General features: G+C 42.2%; 1 protein-coding gene across 2 annotated transcripts in view; it reads left to right on the forward strand.

Annotated features, from left to right (window-relative positions):
- adgrf1 (adhesion G protein-coupled receptor F1) overlaps nucleotides 1–14,684 on the forward strand; it is a 182,356-nt gene that overhangs the window by 67,185 nt on the left and 100,487 nt on the right. The window contains exon 1 of one of the 2 annotated variants that reach the window (XM_031901487.1): nucleotides 3,128–3,151. The gene's annotated coding sequence lies outside the window, so the exon portion shown is untranslated. 2 annotated transcript variants of the gene reach the window in all.

The following is a 14,684-nucleotide window of genomic DNA, read 5'->3' on the forward strand; positions in this document are numbered from 1 at the left end:
GACCAAACATTCATTAGTACTAATGGATTTAACTTAGTGAAAACAATAAAAGTTAATCTCTGATTGAGTTGTTATTTGTTTATGAACTGCTCCAAAATGGACGTAGTTAGCTAGCGATGAGCGAATCTGGCGAAAAATGTGTAAAATGCGGCTACGGTGTGACTTTTTTGAGGGGGGTGGGGAAGGGGGGTTAGGGGGACGTGGCTGGCGGGGGCACCTGCAGGGCCCCAGTGGTGCAGCCCCGGTGGGCCCTGCACCCCCCAGTCCAACCCTGAACCAGGGAGTTATTTGAATGAGTGGTATATTAGGGAGAGGACCTGAATAAAAAATAACAATAAAACCGTAGCCTCACAAAGCAATAGTTTTTTTTGACTGCCGGGGTCAGTGACCCCCATTTTGAAAGTTGGAAAGAATGAATTCTAGGCCACCCCAAAAAACTACTGTTTTACTGATTTATATTCAACACCACTGGGCCCTGCCTGCCCTATTATTACACCCCTTTTTATCTACTCTTTTCCCCCCAAACCTACATTCCCCTGCACAGGATGAACAATGCATTCTGGGAGGAATGTAACCCCCATATCCAGCTTGCAGGAGCGCAGACAGGGGATCCTGTAGGTTGGAAGGGAAGTCACATGGGGGGGTGACACCTAATGTATCCTGACAATACAACTGCTTTTGATGATTTTCTTTCCTAAACTCCCAGTTTAATAGCCAGAAATACAGGGATTTCATGAAAGGGATCTTCACCACGTTTATTCCTTATTTATTTGTCACTTTGCTGATTTTACTGGTTGGGGAGAAGCATGTGAACGAAACGGCTCATTGTTCGTGGATGTGACACGACAATGTAAACAAATGACAGGAAGATAGTGTCCTGCCAGTGCCATAACTGTGCGGCAGAAGGAAGAGAATAGATTAAACTCCCCAGTGTCAGCGACCTGCACTTCCTCCACAAACAATCCCTGGTCGGCCCGATCCGCCCAAACTCACTGCTTCCCACAATTCACAAAGCGCCACAAGCACGGCCCAGTTGACAGGCAGGTTCCAAATGGAAGCAAAGAACCCTCCAGCTGAAGTCAGAAGGGAAAAGAATCCTCGTAAAATCTGTCCGTGTAGAAATACAGGCAGGAAACCCTAAATCTGAGACTAAAGGGGAACTCCACCCAAAAAAACATTTGTTTGTGTAAAAAATGAGAGAAAATGTCATTCTCATCAACCACCCATTATGCATCCATCAGACAGTTTTGCTGGATTTGTAAATGTAATTGCTATGGGCAGCAGTGTCTGTCCCTCTCTGTACTGCTGGTTCTGTTTCCTGAAACAATGTAGCAGAAGCCAGGTCTCGTTCTTGTTTCTGGAGTCAGAACCAGCAGTGCAGTGCGTGTAAACCAATAGTGCTTTCAATAGCAATTACATTTACAAATGACTTTTAAAACCACTGCAGATGTGTCATGTATATATATTAAAACTGCTTATTACGCCTCTGGTAACAAGGGCTCTTATATTGCAGAAGGGGTCAGCAATATGGCAAATGAATGGGTGCAAACTGTGTGGGGAGTCAAAATGGGTGCCCATGGAAGTCAAAATGGATGCCCATGTTCCGCAAATCTTTGCGCCTCCAGCATTGTGCACAAAAATTGTCACAGAACTTGGATAGATGACATTACACTGGAATGCTGGGAAATAATAGGGCATTGTCAAATATAAAGAACCCTTCATGCTGCACCAGGAATGGGTTTAGGCTGATATAACATGTATTTATAGCTTATGTAACGTGTAGATACTGCAGAAATCAGAGCAACCCGTTGTGCCTGACAATTAAGTGCAAACTATTCTATTGTTTCATAAATGCTGGGCCATTGGGCACAAGTTGCAAAACGCTTTCCCTCCCCAACACCACATGTGGTTTTGCACAATGCTACCGGGCCCCCAAAGGGCTGGCATAAAGTACGGTACCTTGTGTCTCTGTCAGCAGCACCTACATTAATAGATGCAACAGATGCATTGCATAGAAGTGTACACACCAAGCCCTCTATAGGAAATTGAATTGTTACCCCACAGAGCAGTGTACATGTGTGGTACCCCTATTTGGGGCATGGTCAGATAGTTGTTAATAAGGCTCAAAAATCCCTTAGGGTAAGGATTACACCAGTCCTATCTAGATGGGTTTGTGTGCCCCCCCATGACCTGATCTTGGATCTGCCTGTGTATGCCCAGCTTTGGGCATATTTATGTGTCCCCTTTAAAGGTGTTGTTGGCAAGGTACTAAACCTTGCCAATTGCCAAATGGGAAGATTGCTGGACAATCTGATAATTTAGCTGCACTTTGGTAGCCAATCTGGCCATACAGTACATATCATGGTTTGATCAAGCTACGATCACCCAACCAATCAAACCTCTCTTAAGGTGGCCATAGACGTTGTGATCCCCTCGTTTAGGGAGGTGGCCAAAGAGCAGATCTTTTTCTGATATTCGCACCTAAGGTGAGCAATATTGGGCTAATTCAATAGGCACCGTCAGACATCAACGAGCCAATGTGGTCCCCGATCCAATGGAAAATCAAAATGCCCAATTGTAGGCCAGATATCAGTTGGGTAGGCTTGTTGGGGTGCCCATACACGGGCAGATAAGCTGCCAAATCAGTCTGAAGGACCCGGATTGGCAGATGAAATCTGCCCATGTGTGGCCACCTTTAGAATTTCTTTGAAATTGTGCTGGTAAATCCATTCTTCTGATGATCATATATACGCCTTGATTCCAGTTGGATTTACTTACCTCTCCAGCTGGGTGTGAGCTGATAGCATGCCCACATTCACCTGGGGCAATTTCTGTGCAAACTTGTCCATTTTTTTACATTGTTTATTCTCAAAAATGTGCTTAAACATTGCCCAGATTTAAACAGTGCAATTGCTATTGAGGCAGATAACGATCCCGTGGAAGTGCTCTACTAAGGGAAACATTTCCCTTCAACGCTTGTTAAAAAAAACTTCAGTTCTGTCAGAACTGTCAGCAGGGGAAACAATATATACGGCAGGAGGTGTGGCCCCACGGCGGGTCCCTGAGACTGGGAAAACCTTGCTGGATTATTTCAGGAGCAGAACTCCTTCCCGGGATTAGCAGTGGGACACAGTACCGCACCATCCGTGAGGTAGGAACTATCTAGTACCCTATGGCATGTTCTGATTGATCACATATGGGATCATATTTGATATTTGGCTTATGAGATTGTATTACAATATTGTAGCACCTATTTATTTGCAGTGGGTGCAACAGACACATGTAGGGGCAGATCTGTGTTAATGATATTGGTGCATTTAATAAAAGCTAAAAGACTTTGGTAAATTTGCAAATTCATTAAAAATATTTGCTAATAAGTGTCTGATTATTAATAAGTCTGCTCTCTGTGTTTTGAGTACAGTAAGGGCTTGTTTGGACTGAAGCTTAATGGCATTATTGTGGGATTGGAACCCGCTGAAGTGACATGAGAGGCAGGGCTATGCAATTCCACGCAATCTCACTTGTCCGACCTGAAATTCAGCTTTGCTCGGCTAATCCCACATCTATCCCATAATACTTACTATCAGACGCAAGAGAAGACCGCGGTTTGACCGGTTGGGGCTTTAAAGGGTCATTTACAAGTGCAAAGTGCAATTTTGGATGCAAATAGCTGTTATTTTTCCTGGTAATGCAGTAACTTTACCCATAATAACAGGGTAATTATGGAGCAACGGCACTTGCTGGTGCATTTGTGACCCCTTTACTGTACCAATCTATGCACTGGATCTCATTGATGGTAGGGAAGGTCGGTTATTACTGTACCTTTATGAGCACTGATGGGAAACTTCTTTATGACAGCAAATTGTTTGATGTACCTGCAGTGTGTAACATGGCAGTCTAATTGGCATCAAATTGCTATAACAAACCAGAGATACAAGGCTAGAAGAATTGCACGGAATTAGGGTAGGAAGGGCCATCAGAGGGGCGTAGGTACTGCAGTGAGGGTCCCATTGCCAGAGGGGGCCCTATTAGATGTAAAAGTGTGAGGGGACAGGGTTTGTGGGAGAGTGGGTGGAGTTTGAGTGGATTGTGGGTGGAGTTTGGGCAGATTGTGGGTGGAGTTTGGGTAGATTGTGGGTGGAGTTTGGGCAGATTGTGGGTGGGGTTTTGGCAGAATTGGGTCTGACCTGGGTCTATCGGGTGCAAGTGTTCATTCGTGGGGAATTTTTTTTCATATTGGATCCTCATTCTTTTTATCTCCCCCATGCCGTGGCCTCAGTGACCAATGGACTGATTAAATGGGGCCCTTATGGTGGGAGGGCTCTGCTTGCCTAGTAGGATGGGGCCCTGTGATTCCTGATTGTAGGGAGTAGGAACTAGGAGGTTTATGTTCAGGAAAGAGCAATTTTCCCTTTTTGGGGCATTAGAAAAGAACTAAATCTTCCTATTGTGTTTTAAAAGGGGTTGTTTACCTTGATATTAAGTGTTAGTCTGACATAGACATTGATATTCTGAGACAATTTGCAGTTGGTTGGTATTTGTTTATTTTTTGTGGTTTTTCAGCTATTTGGCTTTCACTTCAGCCGGTCCCAATATGCAATTTCAGCAGCTATCTGGTTGCTAGGGTTTTGGTTACCTTAGCAACCAGGCAGTGGTTTGAATGAGATAGTGGAATATGAATAAGAGGGAGACCGAATAGAAAGATACGGCATATATAGTAACAATAACAGTAAAACTGTAGCCTCACAGAGCAATTGTATTTTTGGTTGCTGGGGTCAGTGACCCCCAATTTGAAAGCTGCAAATAGTCAGAAGAGGAAGGCAAACATTTCAAAAACTAAAAAAAAAAAATGAAGACCAATTGCAAAGTTGCTAGGAATAGGATATTCTATGACATATTAAAAGTTAACTTAACCCCTTGTCTCCTCCCCATCAGCAGTGCCTAAAAGTCAGCCTTCTTCCCATATCAGGTGCAGAACTGCACCTGTCCTCAGCCTGCCTCCTCCCAATCCCACAATCCCCTGCACACGTGATGTCAATTAGGAAAGGAACATCCCAGTGCAATGCATTGTGGGTTATGTAGTTTCTGCATGCTGTCTGTAAGCTGTGGAGAAGTTGTTATGATCTATAACATCAGTGTTTTAGTCCCTCCTCCCCTGCCAGGTTTTCAAATGATGCAGAAAGAGAAGAACTGTTTTGCAGCTGGATTTCAGCATATAAATACGGTATTTATTCAGATTACAGTGATTACAGATATATTAGAGGTTTCTGGGCTGAGTGAGGTACTTTAACATATTTTGATTCAGAAGCTGGAGTTCCCTTTTAAGGTTTGTGAACAAGAGGTTTCATTTGACTGATGTGGTGGTTTTGTTATCAGAATAGCTACGTGGCTTTATAGATAACAGAAATCAGTTTAACAACACATAATATTGTACCTATTATCTTATAACATTTATTTAAAGAGGTACAAAATGATCAGGATGTACAGGGTTTCCTTATGTTCCCAGGCTGGGCTTGTGTGGGACTGTGCGGCCTTGTACCTGGTAAATAAATATATTATTATCAATAGGAGAGACTGCAGTTTACTGAATGTTTATTAGATTTCTGCTGAGTAAGTTTATTTTCTGGTTAGATAACCTAGATCCCATGGGTTGGATGGAAAACTAGTTTCCTGCGGGTTTCCTATGCATAAAGCCAATTGTACCTCTGTGCCAAGTTTGGGCTGAACCAGTGACCCCTATTCAGTCACTTGGCCAGGGAACCCTATGACATACTCTTGTATTTAAACAGACCTTAAAGGTTAAAACTATGTTAATCCAATGGAGGATTATGCCCTAGGGTGGCAATTAGGATTGCCACTTGGCCAGTTTTTGACTTGCCTGGCCGGTATATCACCAGCTAGGGCAGCACCGGTTTTACAAATTTAACGGCAATGTACTTGCTGGTAAATGTGTAATGGCCTATAAACCCCCCCGACCCTCTCTGCTGCCGATCACTCTTTATAACTATGGGCCCACCTCTGTTCTGATGTTTATTCACATAATTGGTGACTGCTCTGATGAGGTAACCTCCATTGGCTCTAATGAAACAGGGCCCCCCAGTGGTCAAGTTTATCATAAAAATGACAGTATGAATTTCTTTGTTCTGTCTGGGTTCTGCCTGTCTGGCACGTACTTTGGGGCAGTTGGTTCTGTTGCTATGTGTGCGTCTGGTAGCCGTCTGTCACTACACAATGTTACCGTCTGAGGGACAGGAACTGTGTGTTGTTGTGCGCTCACTATGATATAAATGTGTCCCAGCAGGGAGCTTTCCCTGGGATCAGAACAGGCAACTCTCCTACTGGAAACAGTTCCATGATGGAGAGTGAGATGCAATATACTGTAATGCTGTTATTGTGGCTGTAGCGCAGTACGTGGCTTTGCTTTCAGGAAAGGGATGTGAAAACACAATGTTATGTGCATTTATGTTACTGTACTGTAAGTCCAATTATACTAAAGCAATCAGAGTATTGTGGGCATTTCTAAGTATAAGAATTGAACTTGCATAGGCTATCTCTATACCTGGGGCTTTCCGGATAAGGGATCTTTCCATAATTTGGATCTCCATACCTTAAGTCTACTAAAAAATAATTTAAACCCAATAGGATTGTTTAGCCTCCAATAAGAATTAATTATATCTTAGTTGGGATCAAGTACAGGTACTGTTTTATTATTACAGAGAAAAGGGAATCATTTAACCATTAAATAAACCCAATAGGGCTGTTCTGTCCCCAATAAGGGGTAATTATATCTTAGTTGGGATCAAGTACAGGTACTGTTTTATTATTACAGAGAAAAGGGAATCATTTAACCATTAAATAAACCCAATAGGGCTGTTCTGCCCCCAATAAGGGGTAATTATATCTTAGTTGGAATCAAGTAGAAGATTCTGTTTTATTATTACAGAGAAAAAGGAAATCAGTTTTAAAAATTAGAATTATTTGCTTATAATGGGTCTATGGGACCAATAGTCTATGGGAGATGGCCTTTCCATAATTCGGAACTTTCTGAATAACGGGTTTCCGGATAAGGGATCCTATACCAGTATAAGATTCAGTCTGCAGCCTTGTACCTACATTAGCCCCTATAATACATGAGTGATACTCAGAGTTCCCTGTATAACTCAGCCTGCAGCCTTGTGCCTTTATATGGGCACAGAACCCCTCAGTGACTGCTAATATCCTTATCATTTACAGTAGGGGGTACATTATCCCTTATAATACATGAGTGATACTCAGAGTTCCCTGTATAACTCAGCCTGCAGCCTTGTGCCTTTATATGGGCACAGAACTCCTCAGTGACTGCTAATATCCTTATCATTTACAGTAGGGGGTACATTATCCCTTATAATACATGAGTGATACTCAGAGTTCCCTGTATAACTCAGCCTGCAGCCTTGTGCCTTTATATGGGCACAGAACCCCTCAGTGACTGCTAATATCCTTATCATTTACAGTAGGGGGTACATTATCCCTTATAATACATGAGTGATACTCAGAGTTCCCTGTATAACTCAGCCTGCAGCCTTGTGCCTTTATATGGGCACAGAACCCCTCAGTGACTGCTAATATCCTTATCATTTACAGTAGGGGGTACAGTATCCCTTATAATACATGAGTGATACTCAGAGTTCCCTGTATAACTCAGCCTGCAGCCTTGTGCCTTTATATGGGCACAGAACCCCTCAGTGACTGCTAATATCCTTATCATTTACAGTAGGGGGTACATTATCCCTTATAATACATGAGTGATACTCAGAGTTCCCTGTATAACTCAGCCTGCAGCCTTGTGCCTTTATATGGGCACAGAACCCCTCAGTGACTGCTAATATCCTTATCATTTACAGTAGGGGGTACATTATCCCTTATAATACATGAGTGATACTCAGAGTTCCCTTTATAACTCAGCCTGCAGCCTTGTGCCTTTATATGGGCACAGAACCCCTCAGTGACTGCTAATATCCTTATCATTTACAGTAGGGGGTACATTATCCCTTATAATACATGAGTGATGCTCAGAGTTCCCTGTATAACTCAGCCTGCAGCCTTGTGCCTTTATATGGTCACAGAACCCCTCAGTGACTGCTAATATCCTTATCATTTATAGTAGGGGGTACATTATCCCTTATAATACATGAGTGATACTCAGAGTTCCCTGTATAACTCAGCCTGCAGCCTTGTGCCTTTATATGGGCACAGAACCCCTCAGTGACTGCTAATATCCTTATCATTTACAGTAGGGGGTACATTATCCCTTATAATACATGAGTGATGCTCAGAGTTCCCTGTATAACTGCATAGGGAGGCCTAAACGGTCTTTAACATATTACAAATCTAACCTTCCTACATCATGGAGAGCAAAAGTGAAATGTCCTTCTGCTGAGTAGGGATGTAGCGAACCCGCGCAAAAATGTTCGCGAACCCGTTCGCGGACTTTCGCCAAAACTCGCGAATATTCGCGAACTTTGCGAACCCCATAGACTTCAATGGGAAGGCGAACTTTAAAACCTAGAAAAGCCATTTCTGGCCAGAAAAATGATTTTAAAGTTGTTTAAAGGGTGCCATGACCTTGACAGTGGCATGCAGGAGGGGGATCAAGGGCAGAAACTTCTCAGAAAAATACTTGTAAAAAAAACGCCAAAAAAAAGCGCAAAAAAAAAACGCCAAAAAATAGCGCAAAAAATAACGCAAAAAAATAACGCCAAAAAAAAAACCGCAAGCGATTCCTATGTATATGCATAGGCGATAAAACGCGGCGGAAAAACGTGGCGGGAAAACCAAGGCGAAAAAACGCGGCGCCAAAAAAAAACGCGGCGAACCCAAAGTGGCGAACATCGGCAAAAGTCCGCGAATTTTCGCGAACGCGAACACCCGATGTTCGCGCGAATTAGTTCGCCGGCGAACAGTTCGCTACATCTCTACTGCTGAGAGAGATACAAGATGCACAAAGATTTGCTTAGTAAATTGTGTGCAGTTTGCAGTATAAAGGGCAGTATGTGGGTGTGCCATAGGGGTGCCCGTACGCTCCCTTCCATCTGCTGGCACAACATTTGCAGGGTGCTACACAAAGGCAGCCCTGTGCTTGTTCTATGGCAAGTGTTTAGTGGTGGGCTTGTGTCCGAGGGTGCTGTGCCTTATGCACAATAGTTGATGCAATTGGCAAACTGGGGCACAGGGGCAATTAGGGGTGCTTGGGGTGTGCCCATTTGGGTACTTTTGAGTCAGGATGTACTTTAGGCAAGTCACTATTTCCTAGTATGGGTTTGAGCCAATGCAAAACCACACCTATTTGGTTAGAAAATAAGGGATCTTTTAGGTGCGGAGACAAGGGATGTGCCACGTGTCCCTATACGGGTTTATCTATGGGCCATAAGTTTGTTGCACATTGTTGCCACTGAAAAAGTGTATTGCATTAAACAATACAGTAACTGTAATACTAGGCATGCCATTTATCTCATCACTTGCCTTAGGTGTAAAACCAATACGTTGGCCAAACGTTACATAATGTTAGAGGATTCCTGAACACTTATCTGATATCAACACACATAGAGAGACTAATGTTTCCAGACATTTCTCTTCATGTTTATTAGGGGATTTGAAACATTTCAGTGTCCAGGGAATAGAGAAAGTGAGTTTAAACTAGGGATGCACCAAACCCACTTTTTTAGGTTCGGCTGAACCCCCAAACCCACGTAGCAGGATTCGGGCGAATCCGAATCCTTATTGGCATATGCCGATTAGGATTGGAAGGGATTAAAAATCGCCACACGCGCAGCAAAAAAAAAATTTTCACTGCCCATTTAACCCTTTTGGAATTCTAATTAGCATATGCTAATGTATGCTAATTAGGATTTGGATTCGGTTTGGCCGGGACCGCAGATCTGGCCGGGACCGCAGATCTGGCCGAAACCGAATCCTTAAAAAAAACCGGGAATTCATCCGAGTCCCAAACCGAATCCGGGATTCGGTGCATCCCTAGTTTAAACCTTAGAGGTGGCAAACTGCTTAAATTGGTCAGAAACGTAATGTATTCTGGATTTCTACTCTAAATACCAGAATACCGATAGGTATCTTGTTATTATTAGAATGATATTTTTCTGGAATTCTGGGGGGAAACCATGTATACAGTATACTGTCTCTATTGCTTATTTTCATTGCATACATTATTTTATATATGTCCTTATATAAATTTATGTATATTATTATTATTATTATTGACATTTATTTATAAAGCGCCAACATATTCCGCAGCATTGATGTATATATTTACCAATTGTTTGTACCCCCCTCTTCTTGAAGTTTGGTTTGCCTTTATTTTTATTTTCTGTATATATTGTATACTATATAATAGGGATAGACACTGTCTCTTTAAGCATCTGTCCTATGTATTTTTTTCTATTTTTTTCTAATTGGTTGTATTTTCTATAAATATCTACTTCCTGTGGCTCACACATGACTAAGTGCCTTTAGGGCATGAAACGCGTAGGGTTTATGGAGATGCTTCATGTTTTAATGTAACTTTGAATAAAGTCTTTTTTAAACTTTGTGACCCCTATGGAGATCCTTGAGTGCCTATATGCCCATAGGAGTTGCTGCTTTTGCTTTATGCACCCCATGTTGAGGGTTTGTTCATGACTGGTCATTTTGTGCCAGTTTTGGTTTTGTATATGCCCATTTGAGTGCCTGGTGGGGTCTGGTGATAGTAATTCAGCCCATATAGGGTTTTTGCATGGCATATAGCTAACAGGTTTGGATTAGTTGGCCATTGGGCCACTAGAAATCCATGCATAGCTTTGTATAGTGCCATCCCTGGCTCAGAGACTTGAAATGAAGGGCAAAATGATCTCAGCGAGTCTCCCCCAAGGTTCTATACTTACTTACCTACAGAATAGGTGCCTCACTGGGGATGGAGGAAAGAGCCGAGCGTTGGTGCTTTACCTACGTCACCGGCTCATTATCTCATATAGCAGACTCAGTACAGTGGGGCTGAGCTCTATTCTTCCCCACCGCTGGGCTTTCAATAGTTTCTCCAGGAGACATTGAGTGTTGCACGAAGATTGTCTGCAACTCATTGTTTTAGGTTCCTTGTATAAGAATTGCTCTATTTTTAGTACCCGCTTTTGTTTTCCATTGTGTACAAAATTCACTATGTTCGGAGCGCCACAAAGAAATGATTTTGTTTGGCCCAAAGTTGAAATTCCTTTGAAACAGTAACTGAATTTATAATGGAAACAGAACTTCTTTTTAGGTGGGTGAGGGATGATTTTATATTAATTAGAGCTTAAATATTGTAGGTAGCTCCATGTTGTGGGTTTTAGGCTGTGCTATGTATGTTATATATGTAATGAAATATTAATTAAATGAATTAGGCTCAGACACCTTCCCTGGATCAGTGGTTCGGTCATGCTCTGTCCCCTTTATCGGTGCATTTGGCCCACATAACACTATTGATTTTAAGAGGATCAAGTTTGTGGGTGCCTGCATAGCCAAGGGACTGGATTGGCCACCCATGCAGCAGACCATATCGGGCTGATCCAACCACTTGCCCCCAGATCTATGGAGGCCCATCAGCAGAAGATTCAATCAATGCTCCGATGTTGCTTTCGGCAATGATATTTTCATCCACATATTGGTTATGCCAGGGTCAGACTTGCCCACTTGTATAGCGGGAACAATACTGGCGGTCTCCAATATACCCTTATACATATATATCAATATAAAGGGGCAAAACAACACATGCTCATCTCATTACAACTAAATACAATAATTACATAAAACATACAGTTTCTATTTAACATCTAACATCTTATTCTACTTAAAGCTGCATATACTAAGACCCCCTCTATTCATTAACTTGTGCATTAGAACCAATAATGTATCCCCCCCTACAAAGAAATACAGATATTAAAAATCACCTAGCATTTCCCTGACTTTCATATCCATGTGTTATATGAGCTCTTGTTTGATATCTGATATCCTAGTATTTCCCAGTATATTGTCCCTTTAGGCTGTGCTATGTATGTTATATATGTAATGAAATATTAATTAAATGAATTGGCTCAGACACCTTCCCTGGATCAGTGGTTCGGTCATGATCTGTCCCCTTTATCTGTGCATTTGGCCCACTTACTGTAACACTATTGATTTTAAGAGGATCAACTTTGTGGGTGCCTGCGTAGCCAAGGGACTGGATATTTACCGATTTGGCCACCCATACAGCAGACCATATCGGGCTGATCCAACCGCTTGCCCCCAGATCTATGGAGACCCATCAGCAGAGGATTAAATCAATGCTCCGATGTTGCCTTCGTCCAGTGAGATTTTCATCCACATACTGGTCATGCCAGGGTCAGACTGGCCCACTGGTATAGCGGGAACAATCTGGGCAGACTCCCAATATACCCTTCGACATATATGTCAATATATAGGGGCAAAACAACACATGCTCTTCTCATTACAACTAAATTCCATAATTACATAAAACATCCATTAACTTGTGCATTAGAACCAGTAATGTATCCCCTACAAAGAAATACAGATATTGAAAATCACATAGCATTACCCTGACTTTCATATCCATGTGTTATATGAGCTCTTGTTTGATATCTGATATCCTAGTATTCCCCAGTATGTTGTCCCTGGTCAGATCGCTGCCCAATACAGACTTGGAGAGTTATCCTTCTATTTGCACTTGTAATTCTTGGATCAATCAGGGCTGGTACTTCATTGTGGCTCCCTCGGAGATTCTCGGCCAGTCAAAACATTTTCTTAAGGAAGTCCAAGTCCCGTAATGTTAGAACAAGTACATTTGATGGAGTACATGAAAGGAAATAAGAAAAGCAAATGAAACAAAGAAAATAATTAATCAGAATGGCAATGAATCAACACTACAGAAGAATAGAACTATTTCAAATGTTAATAGAAATATCTGTTGAATTTTGGGCGGTTCGGGGATGAGTGCTTTTCTGTCCTAAAATCTCTGACCAAAGCTGAGGTCCATTTACCACCAACCCTGAATATGTTCAAAGGGCACTTACATTCTGTAGTATCAAGAGTGGAGACAATTGGACCGGGGTTTTGACTGCCGTTGTTGACTCCTAGAGGGCAGCAGTGGTCAATAACCCAGGTGCTTTTAGCCTTATGAGTGTTTTATATAAGGAGCACTCATCCCGCCTATAAGGACAGCTAAAATCATGTCATGGGTATAGGATTTATTATCCATAATGCTTGGCATGTGGGGTTTCCTCATAAGGGATCTTTTCATAACATTTTAACACTTAGCAAACCCAGTAGAATGTTTTCTCACCAATATATAGTTACTATCAAGTACAAGGCCCCATCATGCCCAGAATGTAAGCTAGTAAAGGTATAACCTGAACCACAATCCCTCAGTCTATTATTTTGCACAACAATGAATGGCCAACTTGCCTGTTCTAGATATTTGATACTAACTGTTATTTATACAGAAACGCTTACATCGTGCATTCAGTACCACTTATTGGCTAAAGAGCTGACAATAGGCCAATGGCAATGTGTAGGGGATGGAACCAAACTATCACAAATTTGTTAATATATAATCATATAAACATTAATGACTTCGGTGGAATCAGCCTTGACCTTTATAGTGTGATTGTTTATTGTAAATAAACAGAAGAAACAGTTAAGAAAAAAATTGTAACCATAACATTATGCAAACAATATACAAATTTATAGGTTCATAAATCTTTATCAGAAACTGTGCACAGATCCTTATCTACCAGCACACACACAAACACGATACAGTATACAATAAAGTGTATCCTGAGGCCATAAGGATAGTCCTTTCCTAGGTTCTACCCATTAATCCCATTAATGCAGAGCCCAAAAGGAACCATTTAGTCCTCCTTGGTATCCCCAGTCAAGTATCCAATCCCTAATCCAATCCACCATAGGGATCATTCTATCTCCAGTTAGCCTAAAGGGAGCTTCTAGCTGTTCTCATGATGCTTTTAGCCTTACGTTTTTGTTCCCAATAAGAAGTAGTGGAGATGCCTGAATTTGGTATCAAAATATGTATGATACAGCATTTGCCCCCATATTCCAGTGCAGTGCCAGCCTTAGGCCAATTGGATCTATTTGGCCCAATAGGGACCTGCACCCATGGGGGCCCTGCACCAGCAGGAATAAGAGCATAAAGCTGTCGAGCCCACCCCCAACAACGGTTGCCCGATAATACCGCAATGTGTTCTGGGACACATTGGGCACTGCATTTATACTGCTACCCCGGGGTACACCCTGTTTTTTTTACTGTGTATAGTGTGTGTGAGGGGCCAATAATCAATATATCTAGTGTGCTTGGTGTGTCAGTGCTCAGTGCTTGGGGGCCACATTGTGCCATGAAATGTTGGGGCCAATGGAAGAAGACAAAGAGAGTAGAAGAGGTATGCATAGATAAAGGCTATATGGTGCCATTCCTTGATAAGGATTAACAGAGAACATTTGAAAGATTTTCTGAACGAACAGTTCCTTACAGTGTGGGAATGTTAGGACTTCCCTTGTAGGGTTGCCACCTTTCCGTGGCCATAGATCCGGGCAGGGCAGGGATGTGATGTCAGTGGGTGGGGTGTGTGATGTCACTGGGCGGGGGAGGGACATCAGGGGGCAGGGCT

Source organism: Xenopus tropicalis, chromosome 5, assembly GCF_000004195.4.
Source record: "Xenopus tropicalis strain Nigerian chromosome 5, UCB_Xtro_10.0, whole genome shotgun sequence".
Lineage (NCBI taxonomy): Eukaryota > Metazoa > Chordata > Amphibia > Anura > Pipidae > Xenopus > Xenopus tropicalis.